Source organism: Antedon bifida, chromosome 4 (genome assembly GCF_963402885.1).
Source record: "Antedon bifida chromosome 4, ecAntBifi1.1, whole genome shotgun sequence".
Classification (NCBI taxonomy): Eukaryota; Metazoa; Echinodermata; class Crinoidea; order Comatulida; family Antedonidae; genus Antedon; species Antedon bifida.
In genome coordinates, this window is record NC_136229.1 from 29,090,800 (window position 1) to 29,114,546 (window position 23,747).

Here is a 23,747-nt window from a genome sequence, read left to right on the forward strand (position 1 = left end):
GAATTATCAAATCTCCTAGTAGGAATATATGCACCTGCATGTCATACATTATATGCAAATGAACATACATTTACTGTAATTAGAAACGGTATTTTAAAGTAGGCCTAAAGAAGTGAATATTGCAACGAAAACAGCAGGTGAGTACTGTACTACATTGTGTAATAATAGGCACATGAATGTGTTAGAACCAAAACATGTTCAAGATAAACCGGTTGTTGCACTTTTTAGCAGTCATTCCTATTCTCAAATCATGGTCTAGCGTGTTGGGCCACGTCAACGACAGTGACAGCGACAGAGCCTCTATGTCGGGGCCGAAAATGTTATTCGATGTGTGTTCTTGTAAGATCCTATTTTTGTTGAAAGAAAAGAGAAGGCATGTGTACGTTCAATATTATTTTTGATAGACTCTATTTTGAAATATCTATATAGAAATAATTTTATTTCGGCTTAAATCGGTTCTCAACGAACGAGTTTGACTTTAAAATGAAATAAAAGAATGTGATTAAAAATAAAAATAGAAAGACTTTTGGTAGAAATAACGTATTAGTATTGGTAGGTTAAACAAAAATCGTACATGCACATTGTGCGCACAGTCTAGCATATCTAGTCTCCACAAGAGACAGGTATAGTGCGCACGTGTTACCCAGTCGTTCCAAATACTTTGTCTTAGGTTGATGTAATGAACTAGATAGATAAATTGTTATTCCAGTAAACCTTATTTTCACTTTTATCAAACGACATTTCTTGGTTCATGGATATAACCGAATTATCGTTATTAAGGCCACATCAGGTTTAACAAGTGGAAGGGCCAATGTATCTTTTCAATGTTGAAATTAACTCTTCATCTGAGAAGGAAATCAACCAAAATTAATGATTATTAACAATATTAATGGACTTTAATCCAATAATCCAATGCATTGCAAGTGTTATGATAATTATTTAGGCTCATTTGTAAACACAGCCTGGAAAAATGGGTTTAGAAAAAATACAAATATTATGTTAATTTAATTAACAATAATAATAGTTTGCAACAGCCTACAGTAGCCACCCCCTTGGATCGCAATTATGTTATTTCTACCGTATTAGGTCTACTGGTATGTCAATCCACTCACTAGACCTACACGTAAATAAGAACGACATTCTGTGTTTTTTTATTACGCTTACATATTTTAAAATCAGACAACTAGGCCTTATAATTATAAAAATGTAATTATAAAAACATTTTAAGTCATAATTATTTTATTCAGATAACATTAATTATATACTTCGGGTTTATTCAACTCATCACCATGACGTCACGTGATGTGATGCATCGGAAAGTCTTTAAGAAAGTAATTAATCAAATTTCCGTTAATTAATAGGTGTAAAAAAGTTATATCTGCGATCTTTCATTCTCCACTAACTAGCCTGCGGTAACATAAACATTAAAAATATGGTATAGATAATTAGAATGTCCTTAAAATATAATGATGAAAAACGAGACCTGGATTATGAAAGAAGGAAATTAGGCCTAAAGAAGGTAAGCGAGTAGGGAGGAAGATTTAGCCGGGAAGTGACCTAAGTGCTCAGTACATTCTGCTAAACAATGCAATGTAGACTGATCAGAAATCTTCTCTGAATGTCTTATAAAGTGGTAATCATGTTTGTAAATGACACAATGGTGGATTGTGGGAGGTATGTGATGGGGGATCTATCTTGTTTGTTGCATAAGAAATTGATTTTTAGTTCACTACTTTTGTATCGACTTTTTCATATTCGTATGCTTTTACCAAATGGTAATTGAGTAGGCCTAATATACTGTTGAAACATAGTTTGTAGTACATCCACCAGGTCAAACCCAGCCTGGAGCAACTGTGCCCGCCTTGCAAACACACGAACAAAAAACACGTTACATTATTTCTGCCAGGTTCTTAATGTGATAATACTGTCTGGGATCTAGCCAACCACAAAAAAAGGTAATCAGTTATATGAAGCTTACTTGGGCAACACTGAAGCTACTGAATAGTTTTAGAGCTACAGTACTTCAACAAGAACTCTCCAGGCCTACCCTGAGTATAAAACGACCGGACACGCAATGTGTAGGCTTACATAACTACTTAGCGAGTATACCCGTCTAAATGCCGTAGCTTATTTTCCGCACTAAAATGAAAATCTGAATCTCAACAACCGGGAAAATAATATTATTTTTAAAACAATAATGCAACATGTTAAGTTAAATCATAATATCATATTATTTTGTTACTGAAGTTTCAAAACAAATTAAGACCAATGTACTTTTACATCTGGTACATATAATAATATGACAGATTTTGACCAAGAACTGCAGTATACTAGAATATTGAATGCAGTGGTTCAGTAAACCTAAAGTTCTATTTCTGTTATCACATCGTCTGCAATTGTTTAAATGTAGACAGATAGATATTAACAGCGCATGCGTAAAAAAAGAATCCAGGCACGATTAATAAAAGGACTGCCAAATCTCATAATCTTAAACCCCGAATTATAACAAAAAAAGAACTCAATCAAAAACAATATCAAGTCGCACATACATTACGGTTAATAGACGTTATCATTTATGATTGATTTTAATTTTAAGTGTTTATAGCTAGGCCGTCGTTCACTCTTTATGACATTTTGACTAGTCTCTAGATCTGCACCAAGTTCAGTCACCTTGCATAAAACAGCATCGGAAACAGTATCATTTGAAATAATCTAATTGAAATAATCGGTTTTGAGGTCAGTGTATTTATCAGTCGATGAGTTGAAACACTCTAAGCTCAAATCATCCTGACCGTAGAACCACAGTTGATACGTGTGGTGCTGTTCATTTTTGTTTGCCAAATTAGCATGTTTATTTTGTGAATTATCAATTATAGTAATTCAAACATTCCAGCTTTAAACAAACCACTCATTGTGTCAAACATTGATACGTCCAGACACATGTAGGATTTTTATCTAACGCAATGTGTACCGTAAGCCATTCGCGGTGCTCCGCTAATGTTGTTTAATAATACCGCGTGATTTACTTTCTCTTGAGAGGAAGCAGCTGATCCGTTCATTGGTCGTCGGCGGCGTCTGGTGTCCAAACTCACTGATGCATCACGTGAATATTGGCGGCGCTTCTTCTGCTTGTGTGTAGTAGTAGTAATGTTCTTTTTTAAAAGTTTGATTTGCAGATACTTTAATTAACTTAATTATTCATTATTATAGAGTAACCCACATGAACATTTCTGACAAAAACAACACCATGACTGCATAAACCTGTTTAGATTGCCTACATCGAACTAGATTCTATTGTAGGAACCCAATCCAATTCCATTTCAGTAGTCATCCCCTTTGATCAACAATGACAGATCGTAAGATAATAGAATGTAATCCATATAATACTAATTTAGCGTACGAATCTTTGAAAACCAAATAGTACTTATTTAAATTATTTTTGCAATTTCGTAAAAGAAGTATATTTTACACGACCAACCTCCAAAAAGTGAAGTTAATTTGTATACGAAATGTGGTTTCAACCTGGCATATTTATGTATTTTGCAACCGAGTGGTTATATAAAATCAATTATTTTGAGGAGAACTTGTAGGGAGGCTTGTGACATGTGTTCATTGTTTGAACTGCTTTATGTTGAAATTTACAAAACAATGCAATAATTCAAAATAAAATGAACTATTATAGAATGTTATCACTCTACTAAATTATGTATTTAATTCTTGGTGTTTTCGACAACTTCAATGTGTAAACAAAAATTTGATTAGAAATCCTCATGAAACAGTCTGTAATATAATACAAAGAACATCTCTTTCTCAATCTCAATTTGTATTCATAATTTTACGTTCAGTCCTCTAATATTTTATTGGTCACAATCCTTAAAATTCATATTTCTCTCAATAGGCCTAATCAATGATTTGTTATATATCTGACATTGTTTAATATAAGAAATAATGCATTTTCTTTACGTAAAAGGCCTAAAAATCAGTGGGTTGAGTTCATTATATTATTTAAATGGATGGAGAATTCAGCAAAATGTAGCTCTAAAAATGTATTTATCCGTTATTGAACTGAAGCAACTGTAAGCTTTCTCTAATGACTTTTTAATTTGCTTTCATTTTATATCATTAACGATCGATATCAGGACCCCTACACAACCACAAATGGCACATATAATTCAACCTTCAAGCTATTACCATGGTATAACAGAAAGACGAGACACGATCAAAAGTAATAGTAAATAACAGCAAAACTTTTCCGAATTTACATAGTACTTAAGCCCGCCCGCTCAAATCATCGACATAATGTTAAACTATTTGTAGACCGGCTTCTTCAACAGAAGACTGGCGTTAGTCAAACGTCAACCAGTAGATAATTTCCTTATAAACATATAATCGTAAACAATAGTTCGACAAGGAGGTATAAACACATTTCGAATGGGTACGTGATTCTTTAAACGTCAGGACATTATAACATTATTAAAATTAATTACATTATATAATTATTACAGACCAAGCACTGGTCATTGCATTGGATCAATTCTGCGCACATCTTAGAGAAAAGTGCGTTCCCGCTTACGCCCGGTGGTCGTATACGTCAATTAGCCTATAAGTTAAAATAACTAATCATCATTCTTAATCATTAGAGACTCTTAAGTTTATAGCCACACAGTCATAGCGGACTTACAATTCTCTTTTGAAATTTGTTTGTGTAAAATAAAAAAAAAGAAAAAACAAGTTACGCCCAGTAACTCGGTCAACATGTGCTCATTCAGCGGAACCACCACAATTAAAGATGAACCGATTTCACCCGTTCATGGTCTTTTGGTGGTTTACTTTTTAACCATGGAGAATTAATAAGTTAGGCCTAACTTATTTCTCCCTGCGTTAACCATGGAGAATTAATAAGTTAGGAGAAGTATATGTTACCTTAACTTATTTCTCCATGTTTGTAAAATCTCGGTTATAATTCCCAGATGTCAATAGTGAATCCTTTAAATGAATTCGGTTTAAAATTCATCTTCATTACCAGTTCATCAGTTTATCACAAGATATTAACATTTCTAATTGTTGACGAAGTAATCATACCAAACCAAGCGATGAATCGAATACAATCTGTAAAATTCTAAGCTTTAAAGACTATATTTAAAGAAGTAGAAAGCATCTATCTATTAGGATACAATGAAGTATATATTATTTTAAATGACATATGCTGTTTTTTTTATCATTGTACACAAAACTAATCAGCATACATTACCCAAATCAGGTTTAAAAAATTAAAATAATAAATAAATTATAATGATAGTAAGGAAGACGTTATACTTATAGGAAAGTTGTAGAAAACAAAAAACAAAACATTTCCTGCCACCTACTTATAGTATTTTCTCTAAAAGTGCAATTTTTCAACACTAAAAACGTTGGTAACATTAGCACACCAACTTTTACTATTTTAAAACACCATAATCTGCAAATATAATTTACTAACTTACAAATAACCTACTTAATTGTTTTTGTTAAACTCTGTTCAGATGTTGCAATAAATATTCTGTTAATTAGCCTATGTTAACCTTTTTCTTTTGTACAAAACATAAGAACATTCCAATGAATTCAGCTAAAGATAAGTACATCCGAAAATAGTTTTCCTTTTTGTGCAATTACCAGCCGAAATAATTATTTTGACTAAAGTTACCTCCCGATTTTACATTTCACAATGCTTTGTCAATTTTCGGTGAATATGGTGTCTAATTCTGATATCCTGTTTGGTAATTTTCATGGTCAATTGGTCAGTCTGTTTGATACCGGTTATTAAATTCGGTATTTTTTAAAGAAAACCTGCTGATTATTCGGAAATAGAGAAAATGTCGCGTGCTCAAGTATGACTTGTTACCTGTTAAGTGTTTGTGAAGGAAGTGGCCAGTGTGATAGAATGGAATGTGCGGTTCGGACCGGTAATCCTCAAATATTTCCGTTATTCTAGTGCTTCAATTCTGAACATTCTAAAGGTTAGTTAAGTAGGCCTACCATCTACAAGTAGGTAGCATAGGCTACGTATTATAGGTATATCTACATTATTATATAAAAGAGTGTTATCTAGATAGGATTTGCTGTAAAATAATGATATTTCTATACCAATTATATATAATAATTCATTCATTGTATACTCGGAAAGTATTATAGAGGTATTCATCCACGTGACTAGTCTAGACACTCCTGTTTAAGGCCGAAGAATTCAACCTTGGTAAGTCGCAAGAGGGAGACATTTGGAATTATAACTTGAACACATTTTCCCATTTGATTAAAATAAGTTGAATAACACAAACTCACAGAGAGCACTCAAAATGGTATCAAATTATTTATGGTAGGCTTTACCCGGTAGTGCTTTATTGTGATTCGAAGATTAGGCCTAACATATTTACAGGAAATTTCGGGATGTTTTGTAACAATGCGTCATATCTGTGGCTCAGCAGCTGTAGATCACGTTATGGTAACAGACTCGTCATCATAGATTTCGTCAAAAAGTAACCGAAAATGTCAGTGCCATATGCGCCATAAGATTTTGGCCATTTTTGCATGTCCTACAATGGAAGAGTGAAATTGAAATTTCACTCTTCATCAGTTGTATTTAGGTTTTTCGGGTCCATCTTTCTTTCATTTCAGAGGTCGCTAGCTGCGCTAAGTTGAAATATCCAGGCACGTATGCCAACTACAGAGGTGATGACAGCGAGAGAAGTCCCAGGGAATTCTTTAGTAGCCGTTGTTGGTAATCGCAATGAAATTATAATTCATTTAATGCTTAAGATGGTTTTAGTCCTGATATACAATCATAGCTTCCATATATTCCTGGTCTTGTTAGTGTTCGTTCTAGCTGGCGTTGTCACATACCACGACGGATAGTTACAATCTTGTTGAGATCGTATGCATAGGCCTATCACACCGGTGCACGGTACGCATTATGGGTAAATCTCATGTTTATAACGTCAATTCTATCTTCACATTAATCGGCGTTTTCGATATTCAACTCAACAAACATTTATTTTCATGACAACAAACAATTGTTTACAAAACTATGTAGGCCTATTTTATGTATACTTCCTAAACGCAGTCGTCGTTAGACAAAGCGCGTCCCACCTGTGTTCGCACTTTGTACGTTTTTGAGCAAGGAGGTTTATAGGTCCGCATTTTGTTTTTCTCCGAATGTTTTGATCTTTCGCTAAGCCTGTTTATTGCAATTTTAGCTGGGATGTGATCATTAACCGGAGCATATGACCATACCACGTCAGCCTTATTTTCTTATTGTCTTACTCACCACTCAATCTTTCCTGTTCTTTTTTACAAATCCTCCTTTTTTAAATATTCTCCGGCCACCTGATACCTATTATTCTCTTTAGGAATTTTCTTTGAAAAACATCCATTTCATGCTGTAGTTATACTTTCATTTATGGAACAAAATGAATATGAATCACCGTATTTGGCAAAAATATTGAATAATCATCTATACAGCAGTGCATTATCATTAATGCACAGTGACATAGTTGGTACTATAAATGTATACAATGTATACCGTAATTAATAACTATATACCACACACTCCTGGATTTTGTGCACATTATTGATATATAATATAGAATTATGGTTAATATGAACAACATGTTGGATAGGAAATAGGTGGTTGGATGTGCTCCAAAAACAAGGCCTACACAACCGGATTATATCATTCGTGCCAGTGTCGTCAACGCTCAGTGCATCGAACTATTATGTTTTACCTGATCTATCCTCCCACTTTTATTATCAGTTTTTCCGTGTTCTAAGAACTTCATACTCGGAGGCACAATATTAATGTGGTAGTATACATAAATTGAACTTTATTCTAGGCTTACGGTGTATTCTTATTAGGCCTACGTATTATAGTTCTAGAAAGTCGATAATGTCAGTTCTTAGAATGATGGTTTCGGTAGAACATAATGCGTAACAGTCGTCCAAAATATGTCATATCCCGTGTCGTATACAATTCACCGTTATTTATCTGGTATTGTACGCCCAGTGAATTTGTATTTTTCTTGAGAGAAATAATAGACCTACGGGACCAACCGTTAAATGTCCCATTCAAAGCAAATAATAACCAAACCGAAACAACTATTTTCATCTCCCCATGTCTCCAGGCCTCCACCAAATGTTGTTACCCCCTCCCCTTCTCCTCTTCCGAAAGAAGACACTGGATATTTAAAGTGCACTCGATGGGTAAATTAGACCTCCAAGAAGACTTCTTTAACAAGAGCTACCGTATATGGGAAGATCTTTGAATATTTGTCAATTGTGTGGCTAATGGTTTGCAGCGACCCAGCCATGCTTGAAAATGCTACACTTCAAAATATATGTTTATTATTACCACTAATCTCGTAGCCCTAATAACCATTAGGCCTACATATCATATGTTTTAGAGTCGTAAAAAGTCCACAAAAGAAACATGGTAAGTAAACTAGTACTTTTCCTACATGACTTTTCTGTAGCTTCATGATCTAATCGTCCACCGTGAGTGTAGGCCTTTTCACCAGAATCACGCAATACGAACTGATCAAAAACGCGTGCCGGAAGTATGACCGGGTGACGTAACTTGTTTTATCCCATGGAGTAAATAAAACCCACTAAGTGCGTTATACTAATCTTTTGAATCCCAGAATGGTAGAAACAAGAAATGTATTCCTACTTCGTTATATGAACGTGACTTCTTATTGTCTATTTCCTGTTGATTTGGCATCTGACGTGCTTTTTTAATCGATATATTTCATGTTTATGTTAATACCTAACACAGCATTATTCAAATATATACGACCAAAGATCCGTTTAATAATCATCAAAACATCAATTTAACAAGAAAAGTACTTCGAAGTGGTTTTCAGATTGTCCATTAAGAGCTTTAATGGATTGGCGGACTTTAATTGTAACATTGAGCTGTCCGTATCCATCAATCGTAATATATTGAAATTAAAATGATTAAAGTGCGTGGGATCTTTTTTTTCAACCCGATCTTCTTAGAGAAAACACAATAAAGTATAATCGGTTACAGTTGTTAGTTATTTCACTGACGAAATATGCACAAGAATTATTATTAATAGTAGAAATCCATATTTTGTAACTGTTCATTTCAGATTTGTTCAAATGTTAATTTGCAAACAAAGTGTTTCTTTTATTCGTTTTGCTCATTGCAAGTTAATTTATTTTGTAAAATGTTTTATACACATCTAAAAAGCAACAAGACTCTCGCAAATAACATGATGGATAAACTATAAAATAGGCCTACACAACAATTCATTTTACTTCGGAGTGTTTGTAACTGTAATGTATTTGCACTAACATATCAACATCAACGGTTATCGTACTGAAAGTTTGCAATAATAGATATACCAACAGATCATGTTTATTGATTTTCAATATATTGGAGACAAGTTACAAAGCCTTATTAAAATCTCGAGTTAACTTTATCTTCAGTATGGGCCGAAATATTAAATAGCACGCCCTCTGTCGCTCTATTACGCAGAACTTATATTTATTTGATTGAAGAATGAAGCTAATCAGAAAGACGTGTATCTTAACCTTAACTTTGTAAGTTGAACTTCAGTTGAACTTTATCTCTACTTGACGAGTTATGAATATTGAAAATAATCATATTTCAATTAGTATCATAATTGGATCAATATAATGATAACTTGAATTCCTAGAAAGACCTGAAAACACAGTTGATTTGTAATTCATTTGGATTGTTATAATATTAAACGAAATACATCTTGACATTAAAGTGTCATCACACGTTTTCAGTAAGCCGTTATTTTTTTTGCAAACGGCTGGAAATAATTAGTAAACCTGCTAAGATACAAACTGAAGAAACAATATTTGTAACAATGTATATACAAAATTCTTTTTCTTTTCTTATAAGAACCCGTATATACATATTTAACTACTGTGGATTAGCTTTGCGTCAGGTTGTTGAGGAATTGCTCAGATGTTTGCCCTACTCTGAGACTAGATCTGGAGGTCTTGGATTCGAGTCTCACCCGAGATACGTCCGAGTAGTGCAAACATCTTATAAAACCGTATAAGTTCCTGATGAATTTTACCAGCTTTTACCTCAAGATGCGCTTTCTGTGTATATTGTTTACTATTAATTTATTCATAATAGTTTTGTCTGTATTTTACTTTTCTTTGAGTGAATCACTCCTCATTGAGTAGCCTAGGTATTACTCTTCAAGAGTAAATCCTACTCTTCCCTTAGTAAATATGGCTATTCCAAGAGTAAATCTCACTCTTCCAAGAGTAAATCTCACTCTTCCGTTTTCTCGTCCATATCTTGGGTTCTTTACGAATACGATTGGGCCTAATTTATAGTTTGGAGTAGGCCTATAATGACGTAACGATACCAATTTTTTGTGTTCCTTTAATTTTGTAATACTTTTGACAGATAATCTATTTGGCTGGATCTATTCCGCATGTTTAACTCGCTGTCAGTGATGGTATTAGGAAATGTACATATAAATCGGAAGTAATCCATGCATAATAGTTAAAATAATAAGTTAAACCGATTATTCAAACAATATTAGCTTCCTTATTGGAATCACAATGTAATAAGGGGATGTGGCTGCAGTAACCGTGTTGTCCTTAACATGGATTAATATTCAGTTACCGGTATTTTCTTGCATTCCACAACAATAGATACAGAATTCTTCTAAGACCCTAAATTTACAAGAAAAATGTAGATTTCACAATCGAAGGTTTAACGATAAATGTGATGGGTATTATTTTTCTATAAAATATTGTCAAAATTATCACTTTCTATTGTTAATATACGTTGTATTTTATTACTACTGTATAGCCTTGCGTATACAAAAAAGTGGTCTAATGCATTATATTGGAACGAAACATTCTAGCTATCATAAGACTTCATAATGTAATACAATTTTTGTGTTGTATGTCCTAATTGGTTTTTAATATTTTAAAACACAGATATACGATCTGCAAAACACAAATATTCGATACAATGGATGAGACGATTTGATGGTGGATCAACACAAACAACTAAATAGAACAGAAAATACTTGATTAAGCAGCGGTAAGGTTCTGATTAACATTTTAAATTTCATTTGAAGTTTAATAGAGTAATATTTCTGTGACAATTTAAGGTCATTAACGTCAACAGAGAATGTAGACCTACTTCATCTTAATTTCCTATGGTATGTATAGAATTATCGTGTATTATGTCTTAAAATTTAACCAAAATTTGACTTATTATGATTTTAATATAACTACTGTGTATAGCCATACAAGTTAAATGAAGCAAGCATTCCAAAGCTTCTGTCTTATTAACAGTGCTATAAGTATGCATGTTTACTTTGATGTAGGCTTAGTAAACGACTTGGAACGTATGTCCTTAAAACAAAATTGGATGTACATGTACATGTTTGTGTAATCTGTTCTGGTGTTACATAATCTATAACCAATATTCTTCTTCTCCACGTGGCCAAGTCGGTCAACGTGAGAGTGGTCAGTAAACCACAAACCGGATACCGTGACAACGACGTTAGGTCGAGTAAGCCCCATATCATTATAATTGATTTGTTAATATACTTCTTTATAATTTATGGGATTACCCAGTGGTTACTGAAGGTTATTTTCGGTTAATAAAGTAAGAATACCGTAAAACATGGGATTGTTATGGTTAAATAGTTTAATGACCTATAGCAACTCCATAAACTTAGAAATACATCAATGAAATAAGATGTCAACATACGCGAAAGAAGTATCTTAATATTCGTTTTTAACTTTTACCTATATTTTGATTCCCTATATCTGTAGATGTCGATGACCAGTTGGTCACGACAAAATGTTTATATTGTAATATTAAAGATAATAATATTGCTAATACTACAATGATAAAGGTGATGATGACGACATTACAATTATTATGTTTGATTAGTGATTAGGCCTAATGATGATGAATATGATAATGATGACACAAATAACAATTAATATTTACCGAATGCGAACTTTTTTTTTATGACAAAGCCTAAACTGAAAAAATACCATCTAAAATGTGGTGATCGTTCGCTTTCTACATCTAAATATGGCCACGAAATCTTTTCCCTTGCCGATAAACTGGACTGGCGAAATTCACTAGGATTAAAGGTCCTATTTGTGGAAAAACGTTCTAAAATCTTATGTATGCTGTAGTAATTGTTTTAGTCAAATGGCCGAGCGGTTAAGGCAGGGGCGCCGTTTACCGTACCTAAAGAGCCAACAACATCGAGGCCGACTCGCTCCTAGTTCTGGTGGTGAACAAGTCTTCTCGGATAAGGACTGTAAACCGTAGGTCCAGTGTACACAGTTATAACCTGTGTGCACTTTAAAGAACCCAGTTCATTATTCGAAAAGAGTAGGGGGTTACCCCGGTGAACTGGTTCAAAATGTATCAGGGGGATTACACCTATCTGATAGGACAGTGATTAATTCACTATTGGTAATCCTTGGCCACATTGCCTAAAGACATAAAATAAAAAAAAAAAATAAAAAAATAAAATAATTTACAAATATTTGAAGATTTAATTAAATCAACAATGAAAATACCAATACTCAAAACATAACATATATTGTCCCTGGTGCATATCCCATTTCTCTTTTTATAAAGGACGATCATCAACTTGTTACATGGCCCAATCAAATATGTTATTTATTTTTTTTTTTCATTTGTAAGAGCTTTGGGACAATCTGCTGATTGTGTAAAACCACTTTATAAACATTCAGTGTAAATCAACATTTCTTTAGCATGTAATCTAATGTGATTTTGTTAATATAACATTATTAGGCCTACATTTGTCACAAATTGTAAATATCATTATGCCGCCCTCTAATAACCATAACCTACACATCGTTCTTACTATAATTACTGACATGTTACTATTATTGGGAATTATGATACACAACTATAATTTAAAACTTAAACAAGTTTTATAGAACATACATTTCCATAGTGAAACGAATTTTAAACACAAATACTTTCGCGTAAATCTTGACAATGTTATATTAATTCAAAGAAGAAGAATTCAAATAGTAAGCCACCAACACATATGAGACTGGCACTCGAATTATATTAATAATTATGATTTATAGCGCACACACATTCACTAAGTACCCTTGGCGCTGAATTCATACACTAATAATAATACGATTTATATCACGTAAGCAAGAGGTATACTTGCTAGGTGTTAGAATCTCGGCTAAAAATATTTTAGTAATATAGATTTATAATGCATATGTTTCTACATGGTTCAAGGCTGAAGAAAAATGCACATGGGACAATGTAAATAATGAAATTATGCACACTCCTTTGGAGGGCCATCCATCTTCGATTTTCAACCTCCTACTTTGAGACTCGAACAAGAAAAACATCAATACAGAATTGCACGACTGAGTCATTGTGTCTGCGACGGTGCCCACTTCAACCTGCCCCTCCCCCTCAACTGCCTACACCCATGCATAAAGCCCGGATGCTGAGAAAACGCATAATTTTAAATCTTACAATTTTAATTCATCAATCGCGTCGTGATTGGTCAGATTACTTGTGTGGCATCGTATCTGTTGAACGTGATTACCGGAACGCATGAAGTATGGTCATGCATAGATGTTGTTTTGGTTTGTTGGTATACCATGATTATTATTATTTCATTTCCATGCATGTACCCGCCGCAACAGAAGTGCATCATAATGGATTTCTTGTTGTGTGAGGGATACCACAACTTGGTATTGTGCAACTCATTTCAACTGAAACTTGTCGCCAATTCTACGAATCGCTGGCAATCTACGAAATATATTTTAATGATAACATATGTATATTGTACTGAACAATATTTAAGGCACCCTATGTTTCCTAATAATATTATGACAAGGTATGAACTTAACATTACAATTACAATTATTCGGTTTTATCAAACAAGTTTGACAAAATTCAGAAAAAAAAGTTTATGAACTATGGTGGCGCTATTGGTATTATCAAACTTCATTTGTTGCATAATAAATTTCTAACTACGGTAATTCGATTTGTAAAAATAATACGAATTATTCCATTTACCAATTATACAGTACAATTGTATTCGCAACAAGGGTTCTTAATAACAATCGTTATTTTATTATAGATTTTTTTTGCTGAACTTGCAAAGGAGGGGAGAAGTTAAAGATCGAGGGAGGTGATCGATATGTACTAACTTATTGTTTATAGAACTTGATGAACATAATTGGTGAGATGTGTTCATTTTGTTGGACATCAGTGTGGCTATAATAGGAGTCGAGACTAAAACCCCAAAACAGCAAGCCTGTTTTGTGGTTCTGCATGTGACACATGATGACCGACCAGTATCATTATACTTTAAGTTATTTTTATTTTTTTCGAATAATACAATTAAGCTTATAGCCAGGATCATGTAACTAAATATAAGTTTGTATCCAGAGGATCTAAGGGGGAGATTCTGTTTCGACAAGGACGCTTGCGTACGTTGCTTGGCAAAAGGTCCTCATGAGCTAGGCCTATCATTTACCATTACTTCCGCTGCTTTGGTCCCTAGTTTGAAAAGGGCACTTAGGAAAAAGGGGTTTCGTTCGAACCCTACAATGAAATGTAAGTCAAGTAAATAGCCTTAGAGTATTTTGAACTTAGAACCAAAATGCAGAAGAGACGTTTAGATCTATCATAATGATTCATTTCCGTCTGTTGGTCCATAAACACTCGTCTCGCTTGCAAGGAACGTGATGAAACAGAGAAACAGCCATTTAATATAGTCAATTGTCACAGAGGAGTTCTGCCTGCCCCAGGCATGCAAAACAAAATATTCACCTTGTTCTTCTTTAACCCTGTATCATCAGTAAAGGCTCTTAATTAAAGGCTCTTGTGATGTGGTAATATCTGTCCAATTTTCTAAACGTTTCTTCCACAACATCCCGCATGCACCATAAACTTGTTTCAGCCATAGAGCAACGATATGGAATCAACTTTAAAAAAATTGATATGGAATCAACTTTAAAAAAATTGATATGGAATCACCTTTAAAAGAAAGCAACAAAAAAAACAACTTATATTTGTAAGTCCGAAAGGTTACCCAAAATAGCGGAAGTTGAAATAAAGGAACCCTCACGTTTAACTCAATACACCATATCAAAATTGAACTTCAACAAAATAAGGCCTGTTATCAATTCTCAATAAATGAAAAGAAACTAGTTATATTTCACATAAAGTGAGAGGCTATAGTGTGGTCATTACTGCTATTAATTTATAGTGTCAGTGGGTTTAGATTCATGTAAATGTTGGTAGGAGACCAACAAACATGTTTACAACTTTAAAACCTAATTTATAACTCGCCATCGTTTCTTAACCTTTTTTACGAATTACGAAATTATTTGAAGCGCGTTTACACATTCTGTTCTGGTTGTTGGTTGAGATTCAGCCATTGAGATCCAGCCACTGATACCCACAGCATTGTCATTTTTTCAGTATTTTGCCTTTTGATTTATATATGTATAATAAAATATGCAGACATTGTTGTGTGCACGTATATAACTTTGTTCTAGTCTCAGTCTCTAGGCTGGACTACTGCACTACACTTTCACGTGACCCGTAGCTCGTTTGGTTGGTATAGGCCTAATATTTATTGTTATATCACATAACTTCAGGCGAGATTGATTGAGACAGTAGGCCTATGTCCCTAATACCTGCTCAAATCACTAAACGTGCTATGCTGTAGGCCTATTTCTGTAATCTTAGATGTATTACGAACACTTGCATTGTATAGTTTAAAGGAGTAATTATTGACAGCGAAAATCATAATTTTAATTTATTGATGATGATAGTATTATAACAACCACAGAAAGTCACCTGGGTATAATAAACAATAAAACCCCTTTAGAATAATATTGATACAAACAGGAAGCGTTCCATAGGCTAGTCCGCATAATTGCACTTGTTGGCGGTTTGTAATTAACGAACCTGATCTGGTTGGCATGGAATCAACATTAGTAACTCATTACCGGCTTCGCGCCCCAGAGAGTATCATTCAAATTATCGTCTGATTATCAGTCGGAACGGTTCTTCCTTTTTCTTTCAAATCGGCCATTTATTGCACTGTACATTACAATTTCATGAAAATATCTTGACATTAATAAACATACTATCACGCAATGGAACGGGTTTTTTTTTTCGTAAGATTGTTTGACGGAAACTGTCTGCCATGCATTTCTGAAACCGTTGGAAAATGATCACTGATTCAAGTATGAATTCAATAATGTGATATACAGTACCACGGTCAATTGTTGTGTATTAAAAAACCTTAATATCAGTCTACACTATCAAATATCCATATATGGACATGATGATGTCGTATCACTACCATATTTAAGCATATCACTACCATATTTGGGCACATCACACTTTTTTGTCAAAGTAGTTTGATAGTGTAGACAGAGCTTAACTCAGTTCTTCGATAGCCTATTGGTAATGTATATAACGTCATCAGATCATCGAGGTTCATGATTTATAACGGTTTTGCTAACCGTGTAAGATCAGGTAAAATTCTGGAACCAAACAAAAAAATGAATATGTTATATGAAAATGAATATATAATTATGTAATCAATCAAACCTTATGTGCATGCGTAATCATTTCATCTGCATATTTTATGACGCGAGGTAATCGCAACCAATCAGAGCACAGACGCTGAAGGATACGCGCGAATAAGCTCGATCGTCTGGTGTGGAGGAAAACAGACTTTACTCTTTGACCATTCCAAATAATAATCAGGCTGCCTGGTTTTATAACCTACCGTATTGCTGTCATGTTTTAATGTTTTGTAAATTGTGTGGTTAGCTATGAAGTGGGCTTCTGTCCCTTTTTTTAGTCAATTGATTTACTCTATATTTAACTGTCAGTTTTCAGGAAATAAATGACGTCTTGCATCAGAGATAATTAAAACAGACATTAGCAACGAGGGTGTATATGCTATACAGCTTCTTAAAATCGAAAGTTCATTCAGTTTTATATACATTAATTATATAAATATGTGTACATTATAATATACTAGGCCTAATAATAATCATAATCGCATTTTTATAATTATTTGTGTAGTATTGGTATTTTTAGTATAGCTCTACTTTTGACGGTAACAGTGTTTTTGTAGAATTTTCCCATTTGCTTTATATTGTGCACGTGTTTTTATACCGAAGTATGGTTTATACCGAAATATCAAAGTATGGTAATTTTAACATTAGGGTGTAGTTAGTAATACATTGATACTTTTATTTTTGCAAATACATTTTAAGTGATTACACCGTGTTATAATATATAAAGTGTTTTAACAATAAAATAGACTATAGTTATCAGACTAGAACGTTGGCTTAACATTAGTAATATAGAGGGTGACTACATTATTAGGATATTCAAGTTCGGATTTCGTTTGGCCGATTACAGGAATAATTATAATAAAATTCATGTAATAAATTCCGGAATTATAATTTGTTAAGAACAACCTTATTGATTTATATTTTAAGTACGCCTGACTACGTATCGATAATTCACAGTGCAATAATATTCTGGGAGGGTTTGAGATAGATTTATTAGTTGTTGATTGGAATAATTAATGATTGGGTGATTTAGTATCGGAATTGGGGACATTACCGGATGATTAAATTAAAAAGTGGAGTCAACAAAATTAAACGTTGAAGGTAACGCGAACATTTGATGGCACGCGAGGGACTTAAAACCACCGAAGCGAAAGTATGAAATTCGCAACCATAATTAAAGGCAAAATAATGAGCAATAGAAAATGAGCAAACTCTCAATAAACACGAATGAAGACTTAGATAAGGAAGACATCTCAAATTGAATAGGCCTTGGTAAATAAGAATAATGTACTTCTGGCAGTTGTCTTATTCAGTGTATCACACAAACCCGCCTCTCCCCACCACGAAAGACCGCGCGGATAGGAACATTCGAAAGGATGGATGAAGGCTGGCTGGAAAACCGGCTTATATTAACCCTACGTCTCTCCTCTTTGGCGACACACAACTGAAGTGATTTTTCAGACACAATATAGGTGTTGGTGGAAGAACGTGCTATTTTGTTCAAAAATGTATTATAGTTTACTTAGTTTGATTTCGTGATAATGTTGCCCCAATAATGGAATTTCCATTGTGCAAATATATATAGGATGTATATGAAGATAGTTCTATATACCGTACTATAGGAAATTAAATTACTGTATAACTGTATAAGTAATTTCTTGGTAAGTATCAGGTGTAAACATACTTATTTAGGAATTTCGATTGGTTAAAAATAGTCGAAATCGTCACTCTCGCAAAATGTACTTTGCTAAGCCACATACTAACCGCATTAACACGCAACATCTCTCCAGCTGTCAAACTGGGGTCAGAGTCGGTGTGGCTCCGAAGAGTCGGATGTTAGGCTTCCCCCAGACGATAAAGCATGTACACACATAGGTCTATGTAGACATTACACAACAGATACCAATAGGCCTACTAAGATCAAACACCCATTAAAAATGCATATAGGCCTAGTTAAACACGATGATTAACTAAATTATTATGTTTAGTGAAAGATAAGTGTAGCATCATTGTCGAAAGGTATTATCAGACTTATGACCTGACATTGACATATTCAAGTGGTCTTAATATTATCATCGTCTGCCAATTTTCATTTTTAATTTGAAATGATACAAGTTGATTCTTGTAAAGTGATTTTAAACGCGTGACTCAAAATTGAATCATTCGTATTATACACTACATATCAGTCCGTGTCTTTCTCTTGTATTTTTCAGTGGCTCATTTGGGGTTTTGCACGAGTTTGACAGACAGCTGTCGATGAATTTTGGAAGCAGATAATCTACCGCATTGGCGATTGGCAATGACCTAACGGACCTCTAACAACATGAAAGTGGATTTAGCGACAAGCAATCGATGTCATCATTGAAGAATTCTTACCTCTCCTGTAGTCAACCAAAACATACTTGAAAAAAATACATCATTCGATGTGTACTACCAAGTATGGAATTTGTTTGTACATACAATACAGTATTTTCGCATACGTAACTTGCGGCTTGTGTGGTTAGTTACTTGCCTTTAACGTAATGGCCAGTGGTTCAAATCTGTGGATAACACGGAATTTGTCTCGACTGAATATTAAACTCTTCCTTTTCTTTAAGCTTCATAGTAATTTTTTAAATATTAAAATTATATGTAGGAGGCAGTCAAATTCCACTAAGTACAAATTCGAGACTTAGTACCGCCTTAATATGGGTGTCCCCTGAATAGAGATTGGCCGTAATGCTAAAACATGATATTCCCCCTTTTTCACTGGAAAGTGTCCAATTCATGTCATTTCCCAAAGAGCGATGTCACAAGATATTGTTTTTATTGTAGTATGTTCAAACTTAAAAATGCACAGAGCACACACTAATTTTAAATTAGTCGTTCTCTGGTAGTTAATTCAATAATGTTAGTTGTGTCATCGCATGAACGACTGTGATTGGTTAAAAGTTCAAGGTTCTTATCTAATACCATGTAGCCTACTATACGGTATCAACGTTTAGTTAAACAGGACGAGTTTCAAATTTTCCAGCGTTCCCGTTGATACCGTAACCCAATGTGTATATAGCAAATATTTTATAACAAACAAGCATACAAACGTAACATACAGTATGTATATAGTATAGTAGACTGTGGATAATTCAGACGCCATGTTCCCACCACATTGGATCCAAGAAGGCGGATTATTTACAAATGAATTTAAAACCTTTACAGTAAAATTTGACATCCCATGTGTGTGTGCGCAATATAAACCATTTTGTATAACGAACACACGCACAAACTGCCTCATATGGTGCGGCGCCCGGTGCTTTTCTATAACTATATTAGACAGACAGATGTGTTATGTTTGAACAGTACACTAAAAGATTACCTTAAAATTCCGTTAAAATTCCTTAAATGTACTTACATTTCTGAACCATTACCCACAAGGACTTGCATTATATCATCTGTCGTTTAAACTATCTGGACAATTAGGAATATCATTAATTTAATTCGGAAGCTCAAGGCGAAGATACATTTTTTTTCGATTTAACTTTTTGTTGAGATCATGACCAACCGGTCGCTCATGGCCAAGGCATGCATCAAAATGAGATAGACCTATTTCCATTTAGTTTAGTCGATATTATAAAATGAATACATTATCAATACAGTAAAACCACTCATTTGAGACACGCCTATTAAATGGGATCTACCAAGAAGGACGGAATAAAATTTTCTACCCATGACAAATCACTAGTATTAATTAGTAGGCCTACTTTCATGTGTAAATAGTCTATTTCCCTTTCAATTTTACATCCATATGATAATCATTATTCAGAAAAACATTAATGCATCATGTTTATAATGTTTATGGACGTTATAAATCTAATAATTATGACAAATCACGTGACAAACATGGACTTTAATGGAAAACTATTTTCACAACTGTATGATAGATTAAGTAATTTCGTATGTCTCTCGTCACTGTATCTTTTCGCTACTGCTATTTCTAATCTAAGACACGCTGGAGGAACTTCTTAATTAAACATGTTTATCATCTACGTAAGGCTGTTCAATATTCGGAAAATGTTAACTTTTCTTTTTTTTTCTTCGACGTGGCAACAGTCAAATAGTACGAACCGACCATGGACAACCATGGCTTGACAGAGAATGCTTCATTGTTCAATCTCATAAAGGTTTAACCCCCTAATTGTATCTGTCAAAGAATTCGATATTTAAATATAAATAAATGCATATATCATTCTTTACATGATGCAATTGATATCCGATCAAGTAGGATTACAGATTAAAATTTAGGTTAAAAAGTAATACAAATGTATCTAAGAAAAGGAATTTAAATTTAAAATACCATTTTTAATGTTTTCTTTACCATATACTTTCATACTTTATTTTAAACCAACAATCCAGCAGATATAAATGAGTCCAAGTCATTAACCTGTTGAAATCAATATAAGCAATGCCATATAATGTGGGGTGGTGTTCTGGCCTACTCTGGCCTAGAGATGAAGAACTTAGTTTGAAAAGCATTTCATTTCATGATAAAATTAACCTCTTTAGACTTGAAATCTTAGCAAGACGACGTGTATTTCGTTTCTTGAAAAACTGCATCTTGAAGCAATTGTGATTATGATGAATTATTAGACTGGAAATTTCGGAATTGATACCAGTAAATGTGAATTACTTTCTGGTCCTTATTAATAAATAAAGTTTAGAATTTCGAAGTGCATTACTCATTCGGATAACATCCTATCCTCTAACTTTTAACCATATTATTGATTCGGACAGATTCAATTAGTTTAATAAACGTTGCAGCTGCATAACATTTAATTGGAAGAGCTTACATTTAAGAATAGATAAAATACCCATTGGAATGGGTAAATGAATGATTGAATTCTACGTTTTTAACGGATGGAAGTAATAAAGTTATTAAAGAAAAAAAAACTTAGATAAAATGTATTATGAACATGAGTATTACTGTACCGTTATACTAAGTCGATTTATAAAAAAAACATTCAATACAGATCAAACATTAGTAATAAAAAAAATAAAATAAAATTTTAAAAACAAAGTAGGCCTCTAGGAAATGTTAAGTTACATTTAACAACAATTATTTTTTAGCAATTTCCCAGTTACCCATTAAAGAGTATCGCAAAACATGAACAATAAATATGAATATAATGTTTTGATAGTTACTTTAGCTGAACAAATCTCAACAAAATTATGATTTCGCCTATAAAAAAAAGATAAATAACGGTTCTATTAAACCAGGATCATTCCAGACAGTGAACTTTCGATTGGCTTTAGTTTTCTCGAAATCATGATTTATCCATCCAATTTTTGGTCAACGCTAATTAGGCCTACGTAACTTTAAATATAAAATTTCATATTTAACAATGTTTTATTTGTTTTCTTTCTGAGGAAAATTTATATATAAATAGGTCTATACTTCTTAGCACAAATAGGCGTTGTCAGGAGCAATTAATTTAGAAGGTACAGATGACACCGTCATTACTGCGCATCAAAAAGATAATTACAATCAATGTGACAGTAATGGTAATAAGTCGTTTGGACTTAATTACTAAAGATAAAGGGCAAAGCGGAACGTAAAATGTTCCACTTAATTCTGCTATAAACTTGTGTTAGCATTGAAACAGTAATTATTTCACTCAACATCAATTAAGATATATTAACAATGACCGTGGCATTCCTATATACTCAGTGTTAAATGAATTACAAAATGGCATTTTATTACGTATTATATTGTTTTAATTGTATTAAGATTCTAATGTACATGTTGACAGATTTAGCACAGCAACTTGAAATAAATGGACAAATGGAGATGACCTCAGTTTGCTAGCGTACACTTTTTAATCTGACCGACTGACGCCAATACGAGTAACGTTTTTAAAATCTATATAAAATACTAACTGATATGATAAGTTACCGATCGTGCGACATAAAGAGTGGGTGCCACCAAGGGTTTTCGTTACAATCGACTTCTTTAACTGCTCCATTTGACGATTGTCCTTAATCAAAATGTAACAATAATGCTTTTAGAAACATCGGTCAACAAAATGATGAAGATGTCACTAAATGTACTGACACAAGCGGTAGTATAGAAGGCCTCCTAAAAAATCCAAAACCATGACTTTCTTTTAAAGTATAAAATTATACGGTACGTAAAAATCTACAAGCCGTATGGCAGATATATTGACCCCATGAACAAATATTTCTTAAAATGTTTTTGTTGAAATATGCCCTTTTCACATAATAAATTCACTTTGACCAAAAATTGAACCGAAAAAATGGTTATTTCCCTGAAAAAACTGTAATTTAAAGCAAACAATAGTCAAATTGGCTGCAAGCCAGGTGTTTGGTTGAATCTAATCGTTTATTGTGTCTTTTTATAAAAAAAAAAGAAATGAAGAAAACAATATTACTTTAAAACTACAAAATGACCTAATCAAAGTCTGATTTTATTAATGTTCATTTTTAATGTTTTGGGGGGCAATTAAAATACAATACATTCACACTTGAAATGAATATTACAGACGAACCTTGTTCAGAAATCAATGTATTTAATTACAGACATTTCAATATAATAAGCACGTGTTGAATGATAGCATTGATTCTGAAAAAATACTAGATTTGTTCTATTGCATTGATGTGGTCCGACAACAATAGTAACGCCAGTGTATTAAAGTGTCTATGCCTACAGGTGAAAGTACCGTACAGGTGTTACTGCGACCCATACCTTGCATGTTAAACTAGATGTCGTGTTGTTGCGGTTATTTCAAGTCATCAAGTGACAATGCTGACGGGAGTGTGATGGGTAAGAATTTGATTACATCCGCTTATTGATGGAATGTTTCCGGTTTATTTTTGTTCGTAAATGTTGTAAATAGTAGGCCTACGATTAATCATTCTTCCTGTTCTTCTAGCATAGTCTATATGTGGGTTACGACCCGTTGCCCGTTGTCAATCCCTGCTACAAGAAATAAATATTTACACAGTGTTTTTCTGTATGTAACAGCAAATGTGGTGATATTATACAGTATGTCCGTCATATGATTATTTCAAGGTATGTAATAGATGTATAACATTTACGTTAGGCTAATGTTTCT

General features: G+C 33.4%; 1 protein-coding gene and 1 long non-coding RNA gene across 2 annotated transcripts in view; both read left to right on the forward strand.

Annotated features, from left to right (window-relative positions):
• LOC144839902 (uncharacterized) lies at positions 1-22,471 on the forward strand. Its single transcript, XR_013611799.1, has 3 exons — positions 1-137; positions 10,990-11,095; positions 18,855-22,471. It is a non-coding gene; the product is annotated as an uncharacterized LOC144839902 (long non-coding RNA).
• The window catches only part of LOC144840230 (autophagy-related protein 9A-like), a 209,063-nt gene that overhangs the window by 92,030 nt on the left and 93,286 nt on the right, over positions 1-23,747 (forward strand). The gene's annotated exons all lie outside the window — the stretch shown is intronic.